Source organism: Vollenhovia emeryi, unplaced genomic scaffold, assembly GCF_000949405.1.
Source record: "Vollenhovia emeryi isolate VEMERY1.0 unplaced genomic scaffold, V.emery_V1.0 DF939249.1, whole genome shotgun sequence".
NCBI lineage: Eukaryota > Metazoa > Arthropoda > Insecta > Hymenoptera > Formicidae > Vollenhovia > Vollenhovia emeryi.
The window spans coordinates 52,818-80,604 of NW_011967117.1; the positions used below are offsets into that span (position 1 = coordinate 52,818).

The window sequence follows — 27,787 nt, forward strand, 5'->3', positions numbered from 1 at the left end:
AAATAAAAACGAGATTTAATATTGAAATGTTTTCTATTTCTTTGTAGAGATAAAAATTCATTATTTTATGTGAAGTATAATTTTTATATGAGGTATATATATCTGCCTGAGTTATTTATTATGCTTCGTTTGATCACTTTCCGTTAATTTTTTTTTTCTCAGCAAACATACAAGTCATAATAACATCGTTCTCGCAGTTTTACAATGCCATCTGTATATCTACAACTATATCTATAATGTTTTATTTAATGTCTTGTTCTTTATGTTCAAATTTGTTCAACTGTATATTCCTATTTTCGGCTCGAATAAAAATTTATTTCGAAATATGTCTTTCTAATATCGTATGAAATTCCGTGTTAAAGCTTCCGCAAGGATCGATCTTGGCTGCGAGAATGAAAAGGAAACTAAATCTTTGCAACCACAGAGCCAGCATTCTTTACTGAACAATTTAAGTTTTTGGCAGTTGAAGTGATCGTAAGCATGAATAAACTCTGAACTTCAGTGTATAACTGAAGGAAACGGATTTGTAAATTGGTTGTTCACGGCCAAGGGTTCGAAGATTAGAAAAGGAAAACCAGAACCTTCGAACATACACAGAACACGTGACAGAACACGTACCTTGATTGTGAGAATGAAGCGTGATCTATCCGTCCGATCTATCCTTTAGGCTAGAATTCGTGTGTGAATCGCGAGGATTCAGCGATCGCGGTTTCTTCCCGTACTTGTCGCGAACGCGTATCAAGGAAGAATAATACGATATGCGGAGCGGCACGAGCTGCTAACCGATCCGCTCGACTGTCGCCGCGTGAATGATAAGGCACAATGAGAATAGACTGTTTACGGCGCTACGTCATTTCTCGGAACCGGAGCTCGACGTAAACGCCCGAAATTTCAAAAAATTTCCGCGACTGATAAACCTCAATAATCGACGAAATTTTTAACAAGTGAATGTTATATTCCTATTTTCAGGTCGAATAAAAATTTATTTCGAAATATGTCCTTTCTAATGTTATACCGCAAAATAAAACTCCCTTAAACTAAATCATGTTTAAACTTAAGTAAGGCAGAAAGGTCTCGTTGTTAATTTGCACCTTTGCAATCTATTTGAGGGATTAAAAGCCTGGTGATTTTTCACTGAGCCGAACTCGATCTCGAACTGCTCATTGTCAGTGAGGATTCGTGGCCAAAATACCAGCTGGCTGATTTTCAGGCACGCTGCGAAGACGATCGCTCCTTTTTCCAGACCGCAAGAACGTCGTCGATTAGAGCCGGGGGCAGAGACAGCAGCGCGATGTCGAGATGCCCAGCGAATTTCAGACCCAGGTGGAATTCCGCGATCCGTTTTTCTAGAAAAACGCGATTCTCCTCTTCCAATCTACGGAGCTTCCGCGGCTAATTCGATCCCATTTCGCGCGATAGCTTAAGCGTGAACGACGATTCCCCGCGGACGAGTTGGGAAACGTAATCGATGTGCGGCGGAGTCGTCTCCTCCTCTCCCGACGAGAGTTCGCCGATAGAAAGTGGACCTCCCGCGAGAGGCTCAATAGTGAACCTTGGATGGGGAACGAGGAGGAAAAGTAAACGCGTAGGAAACACGGGGAGAAACTAGGCTATCGTCAGATTAAATTCGATCGCCGCGGCTTTGACGCAGGTCGAGGTCAAATCTTCCGCTCTGCGGATACTGTCCAGATTACGATCTACAAATCGCGGGCATTTTAACGCGGTAATTCAATTCTAAAAATATATAACAATTCTTTTTCTCGCGCGCGATTAAGGGGGAAACGCGTTATTAAATTTTCGCGAGAGGAACGTTCGTGGAATAATTTTTGCATGTGACTCCTCGACGCCGCAAACGCACGGAGATGCGACAATTCTGTGTATCTCGCCGAATGTCTCGAGATATATTCGTTCGCGTGTAAGACTCGACAGTAACGGGGCCGGCTGTAAAGACGTGGGGCAATAATTGCAGTTCGAGCCCAGCATCCACCGTGTTCACGTGTACTTGTATTTTTATAATTGAACTCTGCACGGAGAGACCGATATGGTTACCACATGTCTAATTAGGGTTCGCACAATAGTAATACTTGGGACAGCTATATTTGTGGTTGTCATACCCACATTTGGTCTGATAAGAAGTGCACCCACAGAAAAACTTTCCTTTGCACTCACACACTAACACACACAACGCTAACTCGCGAAAATCATCGATCGCGCGAAATTTCGGCACTCCCTTGCGCGATGTGAGATACCGCGAAACGCACGAAATATTGGAAAACGACAGAGCTAATTACAGCGCGAACGCCGAAATCACGCACAAATTTCTCTCTTTTCCCGAAAATAGAACGGATTACACGAATTACCGATAGATAATTGAAAGTGCGGTGCGTACACGTGATGTAATCGCGACAAAGTACCACGGTTTCTATTCACATTTTAGATGAGTTAGTCTCGTAAAATATCTACGTACACGTTGAGAAAGAGCCGTCGCCTCAATATACAATTCGTTTCTCATTACAAGTTGTAGAAAATAGTTAATCGAGGAACGTTACTTGTTACTGATAAAGGTGTACAAATCAATAGCGATTTAGCCCTGCATTCGTCGCGATTGAGTCCTGGAAACCGATAACGCAGAAATAATACCACGCACGGAGCGCGACTCTCGCCACTGCCTGCCGGCACGACGTTCGGCGAGCGAATGAGAACGCGGCGACCTTCCAGGTACACGATGGCACGCAAAAACACCGTACGTCACCGCGCCGAGTGAAAAACAACAAAAAAACGTTGAGAATTCGTTGGCCCGCTTAATCGTCGTACGATACCGCGCCGAGTGAAAAACAACAAAAAAACGTTGAGAATTCGTTGGCCTGCCTACGCAATGGAAAATTCCGTACTTAATATTTTATTGTACATTACTTTGTTCCGTGACTGTTGCTACGTTTTGCGTATTATTCCGCGGATTATTGGTATTGATTAAATTAACGATTAATTCTGTTAATCGAGAAAATGTTTCGAAACAAAAATCGTTGTTACTTAAATTCTAATTACTAAGATTAGAGATTTTACCTCAATAGTTGGTGTATACAAATGTATATTACTAAATTGCATATCTTCATTTATTATGGGCAAAAATTATCGAATTATTTACTTTAATAATAATATAAATTGGTATTAAATACTTTATTGGAAATAGCATTGCGCGCGCTATTTGGTTTTAATTTATATTTATTCGTGATCTTCTTCACACATTAAGATTTTTTTCATGAAGAAGACGTAATCTGACTTTTCGCACTGACAGCTACTCGCACTACAAAGCCAAGTGAGAAAATCAGCATCGCGGAACAGCGTTAATAATTCGTCTTACATACCTTTTTAAAAAGAAGATTAGTTATCGTTGTATTTCATCAGAAGAATGAGACTTTCTTTCATTCTTCTTCACTCAATTAGATGTTTAACTTTAACTTAATCTTCTTTAATTTTTTGTTTAGTCTCTAACTTTCTTTAAGTATATTTTTGCACAACTGTCGAAATTCACTCTGTCGAATTAAAAAAGATTGACTTACAATTGAGACAAGAGTAACTTGTATAAATGTAAGTTTATACATCATGCGTTTAGAATAATTTTCCCCTTCATCTTACAACGTACGATGGGCGACAAATGACGATACATACTATCATTTTATTCTAGTAGATGCCCCTGCTATTTATACGGCAACATTTTTATTTTCGTTATTTCTGCCTTAGCCGGTCTTTCCGCGTGTCTTATGGACGACGCTGACTCACTTAGCATCACTTGATGAGAGCCCAAAAATCGTAACGTTGCATTAAATGAATAAAGGAATATGCCAGCTTGGTTGACAAGTTTCCCGTTTTAATTAATAATTACAATGTTGCTTGTTTCGCTGCATTTCCCCGGGGGAAAGGGGACGTGAAGAATAAATTGCAGACGACGGATAGTCTACTGTATCCGCGCTTTTGATAGCATTTCGTCGGCTTTTTTTCACGTTTGAGCGCTCAAAGCGTAGAGTGCGGCTTAATCTCCAGCGAGCGAGATCTCAAACTGATGAAGAGTGCAAGCGGAAAGGCGCCCTTTTTCCCGAACGGCAAAAGAACGGATAAGGATAAACGGGGAGAACGCGATAATTGCATGGTAATTAACAAATGCGCTAAGAAAATACTAATTACACGCGAGTACGATCGTACCGGCGCGCGAGTAAAGCAAGGAATGGCGACAGGGGATATCAAAGGTAAAGAGAGGGGGGGGGCAAAAAAAGCGAAATCGTGGAGAAACGCTCCATCCCCCTCCTTCCCCGCGATAAAGAGCAAACGAAGATAAAGACGGGGAAAAACGTGATAATTGCGTGGTAATTAATAAATACATTAGGGAAGTACTGATTATATGCAAATGATAATGACTATTAAACGCTTAGAGCGACAATACGAGCGGGACAAAGAGATGGAAAGCGGAAGAAGCATGAAAAGAGGGCTGGAAAGATACTTTTGCCGCGATGTAAAAAGGAGGGAGCAAAGGTGAGGAATAAAATTGGCCCATAATTGCGCCGTAATTAATAAATTGCCGGGGCAAACGGAGACTAACGATGTAATTATTATATTGTACAGTATATCCGCGATTAACGGCGACAATGGCAGAGCCGCAGTCACAAAGGGCGGAAAGGTACGGATAGAACGTCACTCCGGTTTCTATGGTCGAAAAACGGGAAGCGGAGAGACTGGTACAAAGAACGTAGCAATTAATAAACGTATTTAAGAGGGACTACCAATTGCGAGATGGAAAACGCATGAATGCTGAAGTGGACCGGATGTGGGGTAGCAGCGTAAGGGCAGGAAACAACACGACGGATGGGCAAACAAAAGTACGGGGATTATAAAACTGTCCGCGTATGACCGCCAACGGTGCATCCTTTTGATAGCTTTTGTCGAGAACCACCGGACTGCCGGTTGCTCGAGACAAAAAAAAGGAGAGACAGAGAGAGAGAGAGAGAGAGATAAAGGAAGAATCTGCGCCCCGCAGCTTAATCGAGTCTCATCCCGACGCGACAGTTTGGACAGGCGTAAAGCGGATAAAGTAGATCGCGCACGTCGACGTCGGGGGAAAAGAAAGAAAAATTGATATAAATACGGGATACGCCGGACCGCGAGAAATACGTGGGAATAAATAGGGAAAAAGTACGGCGAAGTGCAATTAAACGCGACGGCGATGAAACTCCCATCGCTCGTCACCGGCCGCGATCTCGCATCGGGTTTCCGTAGAATCACTCGACTCGCAGGACTTCGAGAGAGAAAAAGCGGTTGGATGTCGGCGCGGCCTTAAATTTAAAACTTTATTGGAACCCACGAGGTCGGTGCCACCTTGGTGGACCATTTCAGCTTTAATTTTCGCGACGCCCGGCCCGTCGTTCGGATACAGTCGCGTCCTTATGGCGTTACACACGTTGATCAGATTAACGCCTTGAGCGCGCTCGATAGGAATCGCGGCGTTAAGCTCGCGTTACAGCCCGTCGCCGACACGCCGCATTGTAGCATTACGTGCAATCGTATTCCGGCGTGGTGTTGCACGCCGGCAATTTATCAATTATTCATCGCGGCGTCCACGTTCGCGAAATATTATTCAGCGCGGTCGCGCGATAGTCAAATTCCCTCGTTACACGTTTACACGGTTTCACGCGTCGACGCGAGACGCGAGAAAAACATTCCTCCACCTCCTCCTCCTCCTCCTCCGAGGTGAATCGACTTCTGAAAGTAATCCCGGGGGAAGAAGCTGGTTAAGTCGGAATGACTTTGAGAGAAAAGAGATTGGACATATAGATAGAGGCAGAACGGAGAAAGAACCGGTGGAAGAGCCGGTGGAAGAAAAAGCATTTAACTCGAACGATGACAGTTAACTCATTTAATCAGCGCAGACAGACTGCGGAATATTTGAAAAAGTGATCCTCATATATTCGACGAATAAATTTCGTCGCTTTAATTTTGCCCTCGACTTTGACGAATTCCCGAGATATCGTAAAATATAAAATGGAAATGGTAGTCATGCGTGTGCGTTAAATCAGACCTAAAGTAGATGAATCGTAGATGAATCTGACATAGATTCTAAAATCAGAAATCAAACATTTGGTGCCCGAACGCCTTTCACGCTACTTACCCGAGTTACGATTGAGCAATGATTTTTCAAGTAATAAGACGATAGATTTGAAAAAAAAAGAAGACTAAGATTCCAAAGTCGTCTCTTCGAGTAATCTAGAAAGGGGAAACTAGTTAAGTCGGAGAATGATCGCAAGAAGAGTCGGAGCGAATAGAGATAAAGGAAGAAGATTGTACGTTTGTGGATATAAAAGGGAGAGAGAAGGAAGAAAATTCCCCCTGGGCGATGTTTCGAATGTAAGTTGGAGAAGAGAGAGCGAGAGAGAGAATCATGCAGAACGAGCGTCGGGGAGGATCGTTCGAGAGGGAAAAAATCCGATAAAGGCGGGCGAGATACAAAAGGAAAAAGCTTTCGCCGATAATTAATGAATTATTCATGTTCGGATTCGTTTTTATCACGCATTGTAGCGTGTTTTCGTTCATACTTATTCATCGACGGGCTCGTCCGACGATTTCGTGCCTCCGCGATAAAACGCCCCCGCCGACGGACATTTGAGAGCGCGATTCAATAGACTCCTCTCACGTCGCCGATCAATTCGGGCCGAAACTTGCATTTTTCATGCCTGATACACTCTAAATCGGCATACACGCTCTCTTTCTCCCTCCCTCCCTCCCTCCCCCCCTCTCTCTCTCTCTCTTGGTTGATCCTGATAAAGAATCCGTGTCGCGATCTTTCTACTCGGACGTAGACGTCGCGTTTTAAAAGTAGCTACCGAACACTCGTTTCCGATCGCCGCGAGTAAAGTGCCGAGTCGTGTCCAACGTTATGAAGTTATTACCAAACCTGTAGGGGGATTCTGTAACTTGCTATCGATGCTTTTCGGTATCGTTAACTTAGCCGATGGCAAAGACGATCTTCGAAAAAGACGCAGCTTTTCATGGGTTATTGCCAGTTAACGATACCGAAAAGCCGCGATAGAAAAGTAGAAACTAGGGCTGTTACTTTTGATAACTTCGAAGATTCGAAGCTTCGAAGTTAACTTCGAACTTTGAAGATTCGAAGATTTCGAAAGTTCGAAGTCAACTTCGAAAGTTCGAATGCCGAAGCCTTCGAAGGAAATCACCAGTCCTAGTAGAAACGTCGTGACCCAATTTCCTCGCTAAATACTCTGGGGGAAAAAAAGACAGCAACCCATTTTGGGGCCCACAATTAGTATTCGAATTATTTGGATTGTTCGAAACTCCACTCTGGGAAAAATTTTGACCGTCTCTTTTTGTAGTTAAGCAACTGAACATTTCGGTTAGTGCCTCTCGAGTGAAAATTATCTTTGCGTTACTGAATATCGACAGAACTATTTGAGAGAATTGACTAGTATTACTTCAAAAACTTGGATACGGATAGAATAGCTAATTGCGACTTTTAGCTACGACTAAAATTCGTAAAAGATTAGAGTTACGAACAATCCAAATCATTCGATTACTAATCGTGGGCCCCAAAATGAGTTGCTGTCTTTCGTTCCCCCGAGTAGAGAGACTTCTGATAACCTTGCGACGTTAAAAACCGAAATGCTGTTAAAGTATAACGACGTATCGGCGAGGAAGAGAGAAACGAAGCGCCATTAATACTTTGTGCAACAAGGCGCGCGAGCGAAGATTGCCCGCCGCCGGCGAGCGGAGAGAACAAAGCGGCGTTAGAAAGATGCAAACGCTCTCATCTCTCTCGCATCTCGAGACGCTCAATTCTCGCGAGGCGGATTCGCGAGGAGCGAGCGAGCCGGTCGGCTCCCGGCGTTAATCCCGAGAAGTGGCGGAGCGGATCTACGGGAACACAGAGCCCCTAATCGGCAGGCGGGGGGCCGGGGTGAGGAGTGAAGAGCGCGGAGGGAGGAAAAAAAATAAAGAAAAATCGTGGAACGCGAAACGCGGGGACGGGGCGAGCGCGGCCGGGGGTCGCGCGATCCGGAAAAGTGCGGCGATAAAGGGGATGAAGCGAGAAGACGCGCGGCGGGACGAAAACGGGGCCGAGGGGGGGGGGGGGAGAGCTTTCACGGAGGAAAAGCCCTCGTGCTCGTTAGTCTTAGTAGAAAAATCCAATTTAGTCACTGAACGGATCGGGCTCGGTCGTGGCGCGCGTTCGACGTGTCCGCCGAAGTCGCCGCAAGCGTAAACGCTACACATGCGAGAAAGCGCGGCGCTTTATCGATCAACAATCGAATTACGATGGCGTAGCGACGGCGGTCACGTTGATCTGAGTCGACGCGGAACTTAGCGTCTTGCCCGGCTTTCACCGAGGACGTTCCTCTTACGCACTTATCCGGCAAACTCGCCCCGGAACGTCCAATCCACTTTATATCTCACTTCGGAACCAGAGCCCCGCTAATGAATTAATTAATCCCCAATCGGAAATGCTCGCGAGAATGATTTTCGTATAAACAAACAACAGCAGGAAGCAACAATTACGTCGAACACTTGCGAACGGCTCTCGCGAGTCGACGCCGAAACTGGTTCACCTTCTTACTATTTTTTTTTTTCATCGCGGTATAAAGTTACCACTGGAACACATGTAGTTATTTCTACATGAAAGCGTGGCGGAGAGGCGTTTTACGTTTGCTTCTTTCGGCGCTCTATATTCTATTATTTGCCGGCTCCCCTCACGTTCTTCGTCAATTTAGCAAAAGCGACACACGCGAGTGGCCAGTTTCAGCCGCGGCCGCGCAAAACGCGCGAGAGCCAGACGGATGAAAACCCGCGACTATACCGCCGCGTCGAAATACGCAGCGAAAATCGCGGCCGTACGAAGTGGCCTTTCATCGACGGCTCCCCCCACGCACCCGCTGCATTTCGCGGAGCAATACGCAGCGAACGGTACTTGAATGCCGAATTGTTCCGCAGTCCGAGGACAACATCGAGGGCTATTCGCCACCGTGTAATGCCCGATAAAAACTGAGACAAAGAGGACCACGAGTCATTTATCCATTTCGAGCGGCGCGCAGCCCCGGCTTTGGATTTCAATACAAAAGTTACATGGCCGATGTAATTTCGTTGGCTTTACTCGCACGGGCACCGGAGCAAATCTGAAAATAAACTTCCATTCTCTGAAATTTGTTCCTTTCGGACAACCGTTTTTTTTTTTTTTTTCGGAAAAGTGCAACAATCGCGACGCGATTTACAAAGCGATTGCCGATTTCGTCGTCGTCGTTTCGCATTTCCTGCTTTGTACCCTCTGAAAATCAATCAGTAGATTATCACTGAAAACAGTGAACACTCGCTGATTTACAGTTACTGAAAATCGCAGCGGTACACTTACAAATCAGTGACTATCTTTTTAACAATCCATCGAAACAAGTGTTGAAACGTGATGTAAGCTTCGACGCGAGTCCAATTTTCCTCGATCTCTCTTCGTATTAAAAAGCTCCACCCTAGTTAAAAGGTTCAATGTCGAGCGATGATCTATGGCGTCGTAAATCACCGCCGCGGCGTTAAAAATATTGTACGCTATATATCTGGCAGCCTTTTTCGAGATATATATATATATATATTACGAAACTATGCCGTGGATAACTCTTCGTTAAACCATCCCCAATTCTCCGCGGCAATCTCTTTGAGATTGAAAAGCACGTCGTAATTTTCCTCGTCTTACTCTTGCCGGCCGATTTACTTTTACGCTTCGCGTAAAATCCCGTGGACGTTAAGCGTGTGCTGGGCCAGCGTTTGTCCGATTTATTTTTATGTTTCTAGGAATTAATTATTAATCCCGAATAGAAAGGGGGAAACGGGGGTGGGTAATTAATCCCCGCGAGGAAGGTAATAAAACCTTTCCAACGTGCAAAATTAATCGCTCCGTCGGTGTGCGATACTACACTCGTGCCGGATACGCGCGCATATCGAGGATATTTCTTTGCGGTGTCTCGCAGTCTTAACGTAATCGATGGTAGTATCTATTTCGCCGTGGAGATCGCGATACTTAGTCTAATGAGCGTTGGTTAACCCTCGATTGACCTATTGCGAGCTAATCGCACGGAATAATTGCCGACCTTTTTCTCCCGCGGCGCAGCAGCACAAATTACGTGTTCCCGTACGTGTGTACATACATATTCCGGGTACTTGCACTCTTGTTGATTCGCGAATCGACCTCGATTGTCGATTTTCCAACGGATAGAACCGCAGCGAGCGCGAAATAAGTCTCAATTTATCGGCCAGTTTTGCCGTATCGCGAAAACATCGCCGTTTACAATCAGATATTTTCGCGTGGCTCGCGAGACAATTGCGGTAGGTCCACGTTTATCGGTGAATTTCTGCGTATTTCTGCGAGGTAAACGTGTCACATATTTTCCTTAAAGGCCCAATATTGCAATAACGATCCATCAATTTGTGTAATCAAGTTTAAATTTTAATTATAAATTTGAAATTAATTTACGGCAATTACTGAACAATGCAAATAATTTAAATGATACTTTAATTTGATCAATTATTTAACAATTCCACTCGATAATTTTAAGGTAATACCTTCCGCCAGGTAAATATAAACCTCCACAGTACAGAGACGTCTCGCGATAATAATAAATGCGCGCTGCTACCCGAGTTAATAATTACGCGATTCCTTTTCGCTCGACCAGGCGGTTTTGATTATCGCGATGGCATTATTTATTAATGTTAATGCAAAATTAACGTTGCTTATTGCTATATCAAATATTTAAATCGATTCGATAGAATTGAAACAGAGGCCGGGGCCAATTCGAGTTCATCGATTACAATAGCACAGGTAAAAAATGCATCTAACGTTAATTATCACATCTGTATTCTCTTCTCTCTTTCGTGAGTAAACACCGCGAATAAAGCTTGCTTTCGTTATATTTACAACAATTAATTCCGTGCCACATAAAGTCGTACGAGTTTCGTTGCTGCTCTTGATTAAGGGGATGCTGGGGTAATTTTGCACTTTTTGCACCTTTTACTCCTAGCACTGTCAATTCGCGAAAACATTTTTGTAATATACAAATTATGTGGCTTTTGTGTACAGACCGACAGTGCCCCACTATTCAGATAAAGTGAAAGAACACCATGGTATCATTGAAATTAAGTTTAGGGGCATAACAAGAAGTCTATTCACTCGAATAAGTTATAGATTGGTATTCACTCGAATAAGTATAGATTGGTATTTGAAATTTTCAATTTTATTATCGTGAGCAATTTGAAATTGGCTTCATAAAATTACAAAATTCTTCCACAGCCCAAAAACTATATTCGAAAGTGTCGGTAAAACAGATGACTTTAGAACCCCCTTAAGGGCGACGTTCGTTCCTTCGATATCCTTGTCCGCCTCGATTAATCAGTTCGCAATCAAAGAAAGCGACGCGATCTCTCTCGGCGAAGCCGGCTATTGTTTTTCCTCGTTTCTCCGAACACACGGAACCGCGCCGAAAGGATAATAAATATTCCGCTCTTGATCATCGCGGCAAATTACGACCTCGAACGCGCACAGGTTTATATATCGATATATCGACGGACACGCACCGGCTGGTTTGTTAATTGACTATCGGATTATCTGCCATTAAGTCGGCTCGAATCATTGCAGACAGAAAAATCGGATCAACCACTCCGAATCGATAATACTAGTATTATCGAGCACCTCGCTCGATGTACAAAACCGTAACTTCGATTACGTTCGTTACGCGACTTGCTATATCCGCCAAAATGTATTAAAACATTTTTGTAGTTTGACTAAAAACCGCAATCAAATATAAATATAGCCAAACAATTTGGCTATATGAAATATAACTAAAAAAATGTATAAAATATAAAAAATATGGTCAAGTATAACTAAAAATTCTACTAACATGCAATAATTCTATAAACGAGTTTAAAAGTAAGAATTGTTCAAAAGGAAAAAGTCGGCATAATAATTACATTAATGTTGCTTTCGTTTCTTTTTAAAGGCAAGGAACATGGTGCTTTTTAATTAACAGATTAGCAATGCCTATTACTTAAAAGCTTTGTGAGAAGTAAGTATATTTTCGAGGTGGAAGCAACGGCGAGAATAAAGATTCGGCGGGTAAAAACGTGTCGCGGGACGTCCGTCAAAAAAACGTTGCGTGAAGGCGAGGGCTCGTTTAAACGCGCGTATTTTGCATACGGTAATTTGTAAAGAGCGGCATTTCGGAAATTGCATTTTCTTTGTGAGCAGCTTGGCGTGCTTGACAATAAACGGCGGGGCCCCGAAAATCTCGGCTTAATTAGCCATTGTAGCCACAGCTTTAAAGCACGCATTTCTCTGTCTGTGTCCTTTTATCTACGTAATTCGTATTCTTCGAGTGCGAGAAGCTCAGCTTATGAATACGTCGGAACGAAACTGGCTGCTGGCCAGAAGGGCCTTCATTCTACGGATCGTGACTTGCTACCCCTTTGCATTCTAGTTGCCGAGTCAGAATTCTTTGTAAATCGTATCCTTTCATCGAGCACACGTCATGATTCGTTCGCGTGCGACATTTTGCAAAAAAATAGTTGCGCCAAAAAGGGCCTACGATGTATAAAGAATAAATCCAAAAGGCTCCGTTTGATTAATTGATATAAACAAATATGAAACAAAATCAACAAAATGTATTTTAACTCTTTCTCCCTCAGTGAAGAAATTTTAATAATTATTCAATAAACCAATAAAAATTCTGTTTGTTTTACTCAATATTTGTCCAGATATTCGAATTTTCATTTCATTTTGTTAAAACAGATTTTTAATAAATCTCCTTAAAATAAAAACGGAAAAAACAACTTTAACATGTCGATATTGATAATGTGCGATGTATAAGAATATATAAAAACTGAACAGAATTAATTAATTAAATAAGCTTCACGAGTTTAAGTAAAAATCGAAATCCTGCTTTTAGCATTTCCCATTGTAGACGACATTTTATTATGGCACGAACTTTTGTGATTTAATTAACAAAACGAAAATGAGAGAGTTTCGAATTTTATCAAATACTGGAATAGAAAAGTATACTGTAAGTTGAAGTAGTGTTAAATTTAACTCAATGAGTAGTCGTCTCTGCTCCTACCCGATGTGTCGTTAGTTTAAACAACGCAGTTAAAAGAAACTATAAAATGGGTTGAATAAAAGATGCAGTTTTTAACCTACATTTGTGTTAAAATACTAAATTTTACTACACATGACAATTAAAAATAATAACATATCGAGTAGGAGCAGCGGCAGCTCTACTCACCGAGTTAAATTTAACATGACAAATTTAACAGTATACGTATGAAATTATTTCGTAACTTTCGTTAATATAATAACCTAATAAATATGAATAAATGGAAGCAAAAATACCGCCTATTATTAGAGATTTATTCCTCGATATATTTTCATCCAAGTGGTTTTCCTTCCTATCAAATATTTTGCGCTAAACGCAGCCATTTGACTCTCAGATCCGGTTCGTATTACGTAATATCCAATATCAGATAAATCTCATAATTCCCAATATCAGATAAATAAGACTCACAAAGGGAGAAAAAGAAATGTATTACATTTCGAAACAAAACGGAAAGGAGAGAGAACTCGGGGTACGGTTTTATTTTTCTTTGGAAAAGCGTGGAAATTTGGAGCATACAACGATTCAATTTTCGTGCTCGCGCAAATTCGTCGAGTTAAACAAACATATATCCATAAAATCCATAATGGATGTATTTTCCGTGAAACCTGGCTAATTTTATAGATTAAAAATCACCCCCTTCTTTACTGTCTTTTCTCCCAATTATGTCTGCGACTCACATGCCGCATCGGGCGCCGAATGCACGCTCACACTTACAGGTACAAGGAACGAAGTTTGCGAGCAGCTCGCCCCAACGTTCCGACAAATTTGCTGTCAACAGGAATCAGAGTTCTTTCGGCAGCGGAGCCCGCCGTCAAAGGGGCTTTCTCCCCGACTTCAAGCCGGTTTGGGAACGGCAAGAGCACGAACATTCCGACAAATATATCGTCCGTTAAAGAGTTTAACTCGCCGCACTGGCCGCGGAAACAACGGCCATTCCGGCGGCAACGCGGCAACTGCAACTTCGCGCCACCAAAGTGCGGAGCGCATTTCGCCGGCATTGTCGCAACATTCGCGAGTGCCAGCGCGTTCCGCTCGAGCCGAGGGGAGACGAAATACGCCAAAATATCGTTATAGCTGTTACCGCGGAACATTGAGCGGAGGGAAAGACGGGAATGGCCTACTTTCCGCCGAAGCCGCCCTCCCCGGAGGAGCGCGCGGAAGAACCGACATTACTCGCGGACTTTGAAATTTCGCCTATTGGGAAACGACGCGGGATTCCGCCGGCTATGACAAATGGCCCGGCAATTTTTGCGCTTCACGAAAGCCACTGATCGATTCCCGGACACCGTCGTCGTTGCCGCAGCGCGAATACCGCGCGGATACAAGTCCATCGCGGGGAGGCGCCGCCGCGGCGTCCGTCCATTCGATAAGCACGCGACGACGGCAATGTGTCAAATATGTCTCTCAATAACGAATGAAAAATCGCTCGCGAAATCATTCTCCCGCATGTATATACATCCTAAGCTGATGTCCTGAGTTCATTCTGCTAATATCGACATAACAAAGTTACGTCGAGCTCTGCGAAACTGCGTTAACCAATATTTAACTGCCCGGCAGATCGACCGAGGGTGCTTAAAATTTAAAGCGTTTGAAATTTCGCGTCGTAATTAAATCGTCCGTAAATTTGAGATTGTAATAAAAAGCCGACTGCAGATGGCGCTCTATATTTGGAGAGCCGTGGAGAAAACGAAAATAAAAAAAAAGCTTCTAACATCGGTTATATTCGTGAGATAAATTTACGAAATGAAATATTTTGAAAATGAAATACATTTGGAAAAATGCAACTGGGTTAAACAGGTAGAAATTGCTTAAAGCGCACTGCTAATGTAATATTTCATCAGGTATATTAAATACTATATGATACCTGTATTCTTTTATTAAGCGGAAAAAATATGGAAAGGCACTTTTAAATTTTCTCGCTAATTAAAAGCGTATTTGTCTGGTGCTCTCGATCTCTCTCTCTCTCTCTCTCTCTCTCTCTCTCTCTCTCTCTCTCTCTCTCTCTCTCTCTCTCTCTCTTCCTCTCGTAAGATATGCACTGCGGATATTTCATATTAAAAAAGTGAAAAAAATTTAGTAGGAAACTTCTATGAAACTCGGGGCTTGTCGCGAGAGACATTAACATTAAAAGGATTTGTGGCCGGGAGTGGGATTTCTTTGGCGGAGATTTAAACGAGCGCGCTTTGTCCGTAATTGAATTTTAAGTATCACAAAATTCACCACACGGAGCTCGCACCAATCTTTTGTTTCGCACGGATAAATATAAATACTTGAAAATGCATTGTGCTCTTTTTGTTTCGCTCTCAGAGAAATGAGCGAGAGACGCGCAAGCGGAGCGTCTTTCTCGCGCTCCGTCTCGTCTACGGGGTCCTTTGATCAATTTCTGCCCGACGACAATTTAATTGGCCGCAAAACAATATCTGTAATATTCTCTCAGACACTTAAATGCCCCTCGTATTTCGTAACGATGTAACTGTAGCGAGAAAGAGAAAATACGTTTTCAGACGCGCTGCGAGAGCTACGCGCCGCGAGAAGAGAAACTTTCCCGCGGCCGCGTCCGTTTCCAGAAAAATAAACTCGCGACCCTGATACCGAGGCCCGATAATCTTCACCCAGGTAACCGAGCCCAGACCGTTGCGCGACCCCGAGCATAATGCGGCAAATATGTACTTTCATCGAGCGTAATAGCCCGCGCGTCAACGTAGGTCCGCTCGCTCCGGCAACTTCCCAAGACGATTACTTGCTAATGGCACCGCGCTAGCCGCGATTCTCCATTATCGTGAATCGGAAATCGAGTGTCCCCGGATATGCAATTACACGCGCGTATACCGTCAATTAGGCAAGTTTAATCGCTAATCGGATTATCGTTGATACGCGTTATTCCGCGCCGGTGCGCCCGCTATCAGGCCGACTCCGCAGCCGAACCAGCCGGCAGATTTGCGGCGGCTTGCTGGCCGTTTACAGGGACGCGAGCGCGAACGCGCCAAAAAGTCAAGTTAATTTAATTGCCGCGTCGCTCCGCGCGTAATTACTAATTACGAGTGTCGCGTGGTCGCGTGACAAATTAAATGACAGCCGTTCTCCAGATAACAAACGCAGCGAATACCACCGTCGCCTCTACTAAGACCACTGCCTTGCCATTTAGCGTAACGAGTCGTAATTATATCACGGACAATACTCTGTCTGGGGAAAAAAAAGAGACAGTTAGCAACCCATTTCGGGGCCCACGATTAGTAATCGAATTATTTGGATTGTTCGTAATACTGACCCCTGTGAAGTTAGCCCCCCATTATTTAAAATTTTAACTTTTTTTACGAGTTCCCTATAGATTTACAATAGTTCCAGAGTTCTTGATCTTATGAAGTTTTTTTAATGGAGGGCTAACTTCACGCAGCCCCTCAGTTTCGTAAAAACTAATTTTTTAATCGAGTTCTGGATAGATTTCGCATAGTTCTAGAGTTCTTGATACATTTTAACAACAGTTCTGCACGAGAAAGTAAAAAAAAACGAAGTTGAAGAATCAAGAAACAGTACCCCAGAAATAGGCATAACTATAAAAGTATTAATGTAATGGAATTTTGCAATTAGGATTTTCGATAGAACTCTGCGGGGGCTACCGGGAACTCTCAACGGAACTGCCGGAACTGTTAAAAAAATTTTTCGAGTCTTACAAGACAGAAACTGACACCTAAAATCGCCCATAACCTTTTCCCCTTTAATCACACAGACAATTGATTGGCATTACTTAAAAATCTTGGATATAGATTGCGATTTTTAGTTACGCGGGGTAAAATTCGTAAAAGATTAGAACAATCCAAATAATTCGATTACTAATTGTGGGCCCCAAAATGGGTTGCTAACTGTTGTTTTTTTTCCCAGAGTAACGACGATGGTAAAATCGGAAGAAAGTAATAATAAAATCCGGAGCATTCGTCGAAATTGGGTTCTCCCCTGATTTTCCAGAGAAATAAATCACCTCCGTGTTATCGATTCTCGAGAAGAGTGACAACTCTCTGATATATGATGACACGATGGTATCGATATGTGTATAATAATACGCTATTTTGAATACATCTTGTCACGCGACTATTTTATGAAGCGCATATTTCACAGGTAGAAAATGGAAGTCGACTTATGCATGGATGTATTCGTGTCGCATTTATAGTTAGTTCTAATATGAATCTTACATGTTATAGGGAGTATCATCAGGAATGAAACATGTGCACGGAGAGAATTTTCTTTTAAAATTTACTCTGAGAAAATCAAGTAATCGTGGGACAACGCGACATTTCCAATTTTACTAGTAAAATGTACGGTAAAGCTTAAAAAAAAAAACTCTCAGGAATTGACCCACTGAATAGAATAATCGTACGGCACTTTGTACGACACTCCCGACGATAATGACACTTTGCGCACTTTAATGTTATACAGGGTGAATCGTAAAGGCTGTCCCAACCTTTTACCATAAGAGGTGAATTACCAACCGCAACTGTAGCCAACTCGAGAAAAAGGTGGATAAAATCTCGTTCTACGTGTCTCAATCATGTGATATCTAATTACATTTCTCGGGAGATAATTAGATATTACATGATTGAGACACGTAGAACGACATTTTATCCACTTTTTTTCCCCGAGTTGGCTACAGTTGCGATCGGTAATTCACATCTTATGGTAAAAGGTTGGAACAGTCTTTACAATTCGCCTCGTACAAAAAGTGTACGTGAAGAAATTACACACGAAACTACCCCCCGCGACGCCTCGCATAATTAATGCAACGAACGATAATGGCTAATTGGAGGGCTAAGTAGAAAATAATCGCGTTCTGATGGATAACGCGACGACTCGTGCCGCTATCTGAATGACTATACGGCGCGCAGCGACCTTGTCTTGTACCGTAACAGGCACCGAGGCCGCATGGACAATCAGATCGCACGCAAAATACGTAACGTATTCTTAATTCCGCAGGCTAATCGCGCATTGTAATAACCGCGAGAAACAACACGTAGCGTTTCGAGAAAAAAATACGATGATAGACGGTACGTTCCGTTGTTCTCGCTCGAGTCTCGCGTAAATAACTGACCTCGCGTACGCACGTGCGTGCTGTACATACGTTGCAAAAACAACCACCAAGATCATGAAATATCCAATGCATTGTCAAATAAATATGCGCGGTAATAAATAAACATTGTGTTTCATTTTTCACACTTTTCACTGATTTGCATAAACCAATACGCTTTGTGCTTTATATTGTAGATTTATTATCATCGCTCGAGGTAAATGGCTAACTTCGTGCAATAACGATCCGACGATCAATTTCCCACTAAACAGATTTCGCTCCAAGGGCAATAAATTTATGGTGGACCAACAGATGACGCCTGTTAATTTAGTAGAAACTCCACTATCTCATGTCAGAATCCTGTCTCATAATATCCCGTAATGCTTCAAATATCTTCATTTAATTAAAGCGACACGGTGGCGCCGCGACGCCAAGCACATAAAAAAAAATGAATATCCCGAGAAGAAACGTAGATACTGAACGTTTTGTCGCGGTCTTAATGCGAAATCTTGAAAACTATACGGGATAAGACACTCAGTTTCAAACTTGGAAACTCGACTTGTCAATTACGGTGTCAGATAGGAGGAAACTTGATACGGCAAAAATAATTTCAGTTTGGCGAAGACGTAATCGGTTGCGCGGAAAATAGCGTTATCCCAATTAAAGTCGTCGCGGGAGAGAATGTACCGAGAGCGCAGTCAACGATCTCACCACTTTGCGCCCGCGCGCACCGAGAAGAGCGAGCGTCAACTACTCGCCCTTACCGCTTTATGCATAAATGCGAATAAATTACGTGTCCGCTCCTCTTTGGCGTCGAATTGCTTACGGCCGGATCCCGTGCACCAAAGTTCGGTGTCGAGTGCAGCTCGACATTCGACCGTGAAGGATTAATAAAGTCGCGTCTCGTCTCGTCTCCCGTCCACGTCGGCGCTCTTCTACTCGTATTTGAAGATGCATTTTGCAATGCAGCGACAAAGAGCCGCTCGAATGAGCAAACAAAATTACCGGCCGCTTTTGTGCGAACAAGTAATTATACGTGAGCAAATTAAAGCAAGGAAATATGCATCGGCGGATGCATATTTAGCATCGATACACAAGTTGTTCAATTAACTTCATAGTTGTTTGAGCGGGAGGGCGCGAGGGGGGGAAGTAAGCAACTTTTTCTCAGTGTTTGTGCAGCACGAGCGAGCGAATAATTTCGCTACAAAAGCAAATAGTGGGCGAACACGTGGATACAATACTGTGCAGGTGCATTTGAAATATACAAGCGTGAGCGAACAAGATGGGTACGCTGTGAAAGTGCGCTTATATATCGTAAAAGCGCGATTAAACCCGACGTACTCGCGTTTGTACCGCGCCGCGTAAACAAGAGAGCAAGCGAGTATCAGCGAACGAATTGATTCGCCATAAACGCGCGTTTGCGGCATTCAAGAGCGCGCGCGACCGAATGAGTTTCGCTAGAAAGGCATGTTACGCGAGCACGAACGATGGAGTTGATTCGCAGTGACACGGTAGAAAACGAACGGGGGGGATCCATTCGTTCGCGTTCATCCCGGCGCACCGGGCAAACAGGCCAATCGTCAAAGAAGACACGCGCGTGGCACGAATGTCGATTCGGAAACTGTGTGTAAAGGAAACCTCGTTCAACATAGAATCTAAACATCGGATTCCGATGTAAATTAAATGGTTCCATCGGGTAAGCCGGGACATTTCAATATTTCATATATCGCGGTTACCGCTGCTATATTAAGCTACATCATCATGTATCGACCCCAGACTGAATCAGATAAAATAGAAAAACATATATATATGCATGCGCGAGCAACAAGGGAAATAATAAATAAAATAGAAAAACTTTACTCGATATATTTGATCCACGTATAGAATCGATACGTAATTTTAAAAATAGATGCTTACAGTCTCCTCTTTCTATCCGCTTTGTATCGTTTGCTCGTGTCATTTTATACGACAATCAATTTTATATCTATTTCAGTTGATCTATTTTCCCCCCTAATTGTCTTATTTTTCGCCGCGCACGTACGCATCGTGTTTTAGCCTCCGTTTTGTAACGTACACTTTATTTTTGTGCGGTATTACTTTATATCTTCGTATATATTCTATAGCGACGAACGAGCTTGGGAATATTGCACGAGGATCTGGTTCACTGACGTAGGAGAAATTCATCTGCAGTAGTGTAAACGTTTCTATTACGAGCCCGAGGAACAGCTGGTGCTTGCGTAAACGCACCTTAAGGCCACGGTTATAGTGGATGCACGTCTCGACCGAAACTCGTTCGGACAAATTCGTAGCAGACGTCGGAACTAATCAAATACGGTGAACCAGGTCGAGATAACTTACTCTCTCGAGACTTTTCCCTTCGACTACGGGCTGCATTTTTAAACGAATCTTGCGTTTGCAACCACTTCTTTATCATTGTAAGAAAAATTTACTTTCTTAATATACTCGGAAAAAAACGTTCCATCATTTACTTGCATTCGCGGAGCTTTTCATAACAATTTTTGAAATCATGTTTTCCGGAATTCTTTTAGAAAAATTGTCAAACTTTAGTGCCACCTCCTTGCCGGTTATGTTCCCCTTTTTCGATTTTTCGGGAAATAGTTGTCGGAAATTCAGATTCTAAGAATTCTCGAAAGTATCAATTACATTCTTGGAATTTTAGATAGTGCCACCTCTTTGCCGATTATGTTCTCCTGACACTTGTCAGTTTTCGAGATTCCCGATTTTCGCGATTTGAAGTTTGAAATTCCAATTCTTGGAAATGTTGAAAAATTCTTGCAATTTTAGATAGTGCCACCTCTTAGCATGATCGGCAAAGATCGGGAATCTCGAAATTTAGCAAAGTATCAGGAGATTTTCGCGATTTAAAGTCGAAAGTTTGAAATACACTATGACAGGTTATGGTGTGCACTAATTCGATGTAATGTATGTTTTAATTCGCTATTAGTAATCAATATAGTAATTATTCATATATATAAAACTAATTTTTGCATTTTTTCCAAGTGAGAAATCCTTTATTCTTTTCAAGGCGTGAAAATAGATTACGTTCCGTAACACTATCGAGTATTGCCATCTTGGTACCTCATGTCCGTTCCAATAGACATTTAATTCCCCTCGCCCTTTGTGGTCCACCCCCGCGCCACTATACTCCGTGCAGGTAATCCTACGTCCATGGGTTTACCTCTCGGAATAATCTAATTAAAAGGACTGATACTGGGGAATTAAATTAATTATAAATGTGTTAAAATTGTATAGGTGGAATTATATAATACGGGACGTAGAATTTTGATGTACAATTCGCAACAAATTCGCCAGTTATTCCGCATGAAAGAAGATAAATAAGAATAATAAATGAATAATTAACTAATCGATAAGTTAATCATGAATTATCCCATCAAGTAAAATATATATGTACCTATATATGTCGTCGCAAATGCAAATAATTCACTGAGACCATAATTTCAGATACGTCTCGATTAATTGTGTCACAATGACGACCGCCGACAGTTAATAAAACGGATGTGATTAATACATCCAGTTGAAATGAAGCTAATACCACGGCTGCTGTAATCAAACGCTGAAGTGAATGCAGGTAGACCCGATGGAGTCGTAATTATATCTCAACTTGCGGATGCAATTATAATAAATGAATCCGCATGCAGCTCTCGTCTGCCGGGAGAAATTTGTCGGCGTGCAAGAAACACGCTCGTTGGAAACTCGGCATACTGCGACGCCGTAACCGCGGCCCAAGTCGTCCGCGGGAAGACTACGACGTTCGGATATTACCCGCGGCAAGGGGCTATTACGGCCGGGTTCAACTTCCCCGCAATCCCGATCGTCGAAACGGCGGCGGCGACGGGTTCGTTCACGATTCACGATCCGCCGAAGTAACGGAGCCGCATTCACGATCAAGTTTCTGGCCCGTTCGCGAGCTTGCGGTTACGTTTAGTTCGCCGTACGCCGAAATTATACCACGCAGACCCTGCTCCCTTCCCTCTTTCTCTCTATCTCCCCTCTGTCTTTCTCTTCCTCCGCTTCTATTGTCCGATGTATGTGTCCGCCTGGTTCCTGGAACGGGGTTCGGACGATGCACTATCAACCATCGCCGATTCGGGCAATGCCGTACTCACGTATCTGTCAGTTCAATCGCCTGCTCCCGCGGGAAAATTTCCTTCCTTAATTCGCCATCGAAGTTCGGAGCCGACCAAAATGAAGTCGCGACTCGTAACTTATCGAGCGCGAAAGATCCGAACGTAAAACGGTATTTCGAAATAATATTTGTAAGCCAAACGTCCGCGTGAGGATTCGATTCTAACGTCCCACGCTTCAACTGACCCTAAATAATATCGTTATTTGTCCACGAAAACGGCAAGTATAAATTCTCAAGTGCGCGCGGTGCTATTTCCGATATTGAAACATCCTCAAAAGGAAAAGATGTCCGCGAAAGGAAGCAGACAAAGGTCTCCCTCGCGTCTGAAAGGAGAGTCGAATAAACGAAATTGTCGGTTCTTCAACGTTTACCTGCTCACTTTCTCGGCGACATAATTACTAAGAGAAATTAAGTTGGTAAAAATAAACGCTTTTGTTCACGCGGCGACTAAGCCACGATTGCGCGGGACTCGAGGACACTCTCGTTGCGGGAGAGAGGGACCGATTTATAGATTCTTCACTCGTTAAATCCGTGGTCCCGACGGTTCTAGTCACAACCGTGGACGAACGTTTATTTCCCACCGAAAGTCTACGGTCCGTGTGCCACCCTCCCTCCCGCCCCACCCCCTCGTTCCTGAACCCTCCGACACACAGTAACCGCGCGGTGTATCACCAATAGGGGGAATCTGGCACGTTTCCAAACGACGGGGACGACTACGATAACGACGACGGCTATGACGAAAATGAGATTCCCGGTTTAATGCGACGACGGGCGCGAGGTAACGCGCCATCCGGAAACGTCAATTGGCTACGATCCGCGGGAGATCGGCAGCAATCGGCCGCCGACGGTTTACTTGCCGAACAAAGGGGGAGAAAAAAATAATAATTTGTCGCGGCGACGGTTTGAAAGAAAAAGTGTGCAACGCAACCGCGTTATCGTTGCGGACGTCGGGGAAAACGCGCGTAATAACGACCGAGGAATTCGGCGAAATTTCGAACGCTCTTTTCTTTTTTTATTGTCCGCCTCCTCTCTCGCTCTCCTCGCAACGCGCCAAACAGGGAGGGGTTTCGCGCAATTCACGCGCGCGGCTCTCAAATAATTTCGAATTGAAATTGAGAACGGCGCGGCCTGCATTTCCGTCGTTGCGCGCCGCGCATTCCGATGCGTTCGCGGCGGGGCGCACGCGACCCGCTTCGAGATACGCTCGTTCGAACGCGAAATTTATTTCTCGATTTCGCGTTCCGGGTCGCGACGAGAGTCGCGAAAAGTTACGAGGGGAATATTTGATACTGGTTGGGCGTGCAGGGCGTCGCCGATCGATCTAACGGACTGTTTTTCAGTCATGCACAAAAGAGAGAGAGGGGGGGAGGGAGAGCTCGCCTATTATTATTATCATTCTCCCTATTATTATCGATTTATTATTTACCGAGCTTTAATCTCTTTTACGAGGAAATATAAGTGACAATATTACCCGACTGAAAATAGTATTAGCAGGTTATACGATCTATTGTACTCCTATTGTCAGCAGTAGAAATAGCCCCCCCATTTATATAAAGGATTCTAAAAACGACGGTAGATGAGAAAAGCCGCCATTGCTCGGGGGCATCTTCTACTTATTGCGAAAAGTGTACGGTTGGAATTAATAAAAAAAATATGAAAAGACCGATCGACGTTCGAAGGAGTTTAATGAAACAGATATAGTTTTAATAATGTAATGCGGCGAAAAAAGCTTTTACTTTGATTAATTTGATGTCAACGTCACGAGCTCTCCTCGCGGAGTTTAATTATCAGGATGTTCCATGTTGAAAATTACGAAGGCATAAAGCGCCCGCCCGACCAGGGTCTTTTCCCACACTCGTCAAGTTGAGCGTAAGATTTCTGATAGCAACTTCCCGCGACGTCCTCCGAGGCGAGCCCCGCCGAGTTAATTACACGGGCACAACTAGACGCGGTACTAATAAATCACGATGATGTTTTTGTCCAGGGCCAATCGAGGAGGATTATTTCACCAGACGCTCGCGTACGGGGACTGACTCGCGTAACACGGAACAAACTCGATTATTTATGAGCACATTAGCGACGCGAACTAACGAGGGCGTGCTCAATGAATTACTGAAATCGTATTCAGCCGGAAAACCATCTGCGGTTATGCAATGACGTTAAACAAAGCGTTAATCCTCCGATGCACTTTGGGAGTTAAAATAACCCCCCCGTGCGTTGCACATAATTCACTTGTCACGCGTGCAGTTTTGGGAATATTGGCTTATTAAGATATAAAGGATATCCCGGAAGACCACTATGTAAAGATAGTAAAAAAAAAAACAGTTCTGACCCAAACTTCCGAGTTTTGAGATAATATTTCCGTTATTTATACGCTGAAATCCCCGTGGGTTTTCGAACAGGCGATAGGAAAAACCGATAAAAATTACGAAACTTTATTTTCCGCTCAAACTTAAGTACGGCTGAATTTATAATATTGAAATAGTAACGCGTTATGGATGCATCCGAAAAATAATGTGAAATAAATATAAAATTATTATCGCAATTATTATATAAAATTTTGCGATGCTTCACGACCGATGCTTATTACAAATTGTTAAGAGTAACCCTCGACAATCACAATACACGTGCATTCGTTATCAGTCAAATCAACTGCGTCTTTCGACTCTTCGTTAAATTACGACCTGCTTTAACGCGAATTTTTCATTCAAACTCAAGTACGGCGAAATTTATTAAAATAGTAACACGTGCATTCGTTATCAGTCAAATCAGCTGCGTCTTTCGACTCTTCGTTAAATTACGACCTGTTTTAACGCGAATTTTTCATTCAAACTCAAGTACGGCGAAATTTATTAAAATAGTAACACGTTATGAATGCATCCGAAAAATAATGTGAAATAAATATATTATTATCACAATTATAAAATTTTGCGATGCTTCGCGACCGATGCTTGTTACAAATTGTGGAGAGTAAACCCTCGACAATCACAATACACGTTCATTCGTTATCAGTAAAATTTCGACAGCGGTAATCAGCCGCGTCTATCGACTCTTCGTTAAATTACAACTTTTTTTAACGCGAATTTTTTCATTCCCAAACCCAAGTACGGCGAAATTTATTAAAATAGTAACACGTTATGGATGCACCCGAAAAATAATGTGAAATAAATATATTATTATCACAATTGTAAAATTTCGCGATGCTTCTCGATCGATGCTTGTTATAAATTGCACCTTCGATAACAAACGCATTCGTTGTCAGTGAAATAGTCGACGGCGGGTAATCAGCCGCGTGTCTTTCGACTCCAGGTTAAATTACGACTTGTTTTAACGCAATTCACGAGCTCGCCGCGTGCCGATTTGAGAAACCGGTCTTCGATTATAATCAGGTTGGAAGCTTTCAGTAATGTGGAAACGGATGGAGTGCATCAAAGGATTAAACGAGGCACCCTCAGGTGCGCCGAAGGCTCGCTCTTACCGAGCGGCGAATGCAGGCAGACGCGCGCACATGTGCCGCGCCGGGGCGGCGGAAACCGCCTCGGAACAGCGGACGCGGGCGGCCGCACGCTATCCATCACGAAGCTGAAGTTGAGGGATACCGGCTAATTACTTTGTCCGCGGACACGCGCGCGCCCGTCGGCGTATAATACCACGCCTAATCTCGAAATGTGCTGACACCGTACTCTTTCGCCTTGCGATCGCGCGCTGCGCCCGCGCCCGCGCCGCGCCGCGCCGGCTTAATGACGGTAATACGCCTCGTTTACGCAATGTAATTCCGGTGCGCGGAGTGAGCGTGTATAAATATTGATCCGGTTGCCGCAATGACTATCAACGGCGCTCTCACTGCGCCGCTCTATGACGTTGACACACGGCGTGCGCGAGAGGGACGAAGGGGGCGGGAGAAGAGGGGAGAGGCTTCGAGATTATCGGATTGTTGATATTATCCCGGTAATCTCGAATCAAGATCCCCCTGCTCGGTCGGGGCATTATATGCCGGCGTAATTAGTTCCTTTGACGCGCGCGTTTTGCACCTTATCGTTTATAAATCAATGCGAATAATCGGGCTTCTCTGCAGCGTGGGCAAATAACGAGAAGACAGATTTCCCGATAGTAATTACGCATTACAAACCGCTACGTTTTAAAAACTCGGGGGAATAATCCGTTACGAGAGAACGGGACGAAAGTGCGCGCAATATTCATGTCACGAGTGGTAATCCGTGTGACGTTATGTTAAACTATTTCTATTATCGACGCGCATTTAAATATTAAATAAACGACCGGCGGCGAGACGTGAGTCACGGCGTTAACCAGACTGTTGAATAATTTCGCCAAAAATTAGCGCGGTATTAAAACGATCGTATCTATGGCGCAGCCGAGAGACGGTAATTCGACGCGTTTGTAGCGAGACGAAAATTTGTCTAAGTGCAGTGGGGAAACGCGAAATTTCACTTCTAGCGTAATCTATAACGTAATGCACTTATTTCACTTTAATCGTAATAATCGATGAGGTCGTGTCGAGGCACCACGAGCGAAACTTCGCCTCGATCGACGAAGGCGACAAGATAATAAGCGGACTTACCCAAAACAGTGCCGACGTAGGAATGCGACGTGTCGAAGGATATCGGTCCGTCCGTGCTCTCGAAGGATACGTCCTTGCTGAACAGGCTCGCATCGTGTATCAAGCGTATCGTCCAGGATCTGCAAGATGAATCGTGACCGTCAGAGTTGTACACTGGCCGGGGAAATTGTTGTTCCCCCCCACTCGTTGACAATTCGCCGATCGGCTAGAGTGGAGACACCATAGACATCGTAATACTAGACCGAGAATGAAACGCCAGACCCGAGGCTCGGGTAGAAAAGGATAGAAAGTAGGTGCACCGTCCACCATTCTCTCGCCAACGGGAAGAATAAAAGGAGACGGGTTGACGCGGCACCCACTTTCTATCCTTTTCTACCGAACCCTCGTTGCTCAAAAGAGAACATGCTCGGTCTAGTATTACTATATGCCTGTGGGAGAAACAAGTCACTTCCCCTCTTGCGAAACCATTCATTGCCGATGACTGCGTATCGGGGCGAGAAAAATTTTTCCGCGGGACTCGGATGCGGGGTGGCGTAATTATCGGCGCTTCTCGCGTGCCATAATATCGGCTCGCCCCCGGCTCGTTACGCGGAAGGCCGATAATCCGGTAATAACGTATGAATAAGGGAAAAGGAATCGCCACGCCGCGCCAAGAACGGATCGTGTGTGTGTGTGTGTACTACGATTACTTTTAGCGAATTCGGTTGCTCGCACTGAGTGCACATCAAGGTTTGTTTATGGCTAATTGATATATTATATTTCACTTTATCTTAAATACACATTGAGAAAGTACTTAGCTGAAA

The 27,787-nt window shown here is 43.6% G+C and overlaps 1 protein-coding gene across 1 annotated transcript in view; it reads right to left on the reverse strand.

Annotated features, from left to right (window-relative positions):
• LOC105559899 (disintegrin and metalloproteinase domain-containing protein 10) overlaps positions 1-27,147 on the reverse strand; it is a 46,956-nt gene extending 19,809 nt beyond the window's left edge. The window contains exon 1 of the mRNA XM_012008543.1: positions 26,985-27,147. The gene's annotated coding sequence lies outside the window, so the exon portion shown is untranslated. The remainder of the gene's footprint in view (positions 1-26,984) is intronic.
• Between the last annotated feature and the right edge of the window lie 640 nt (positions 27,148-27,787).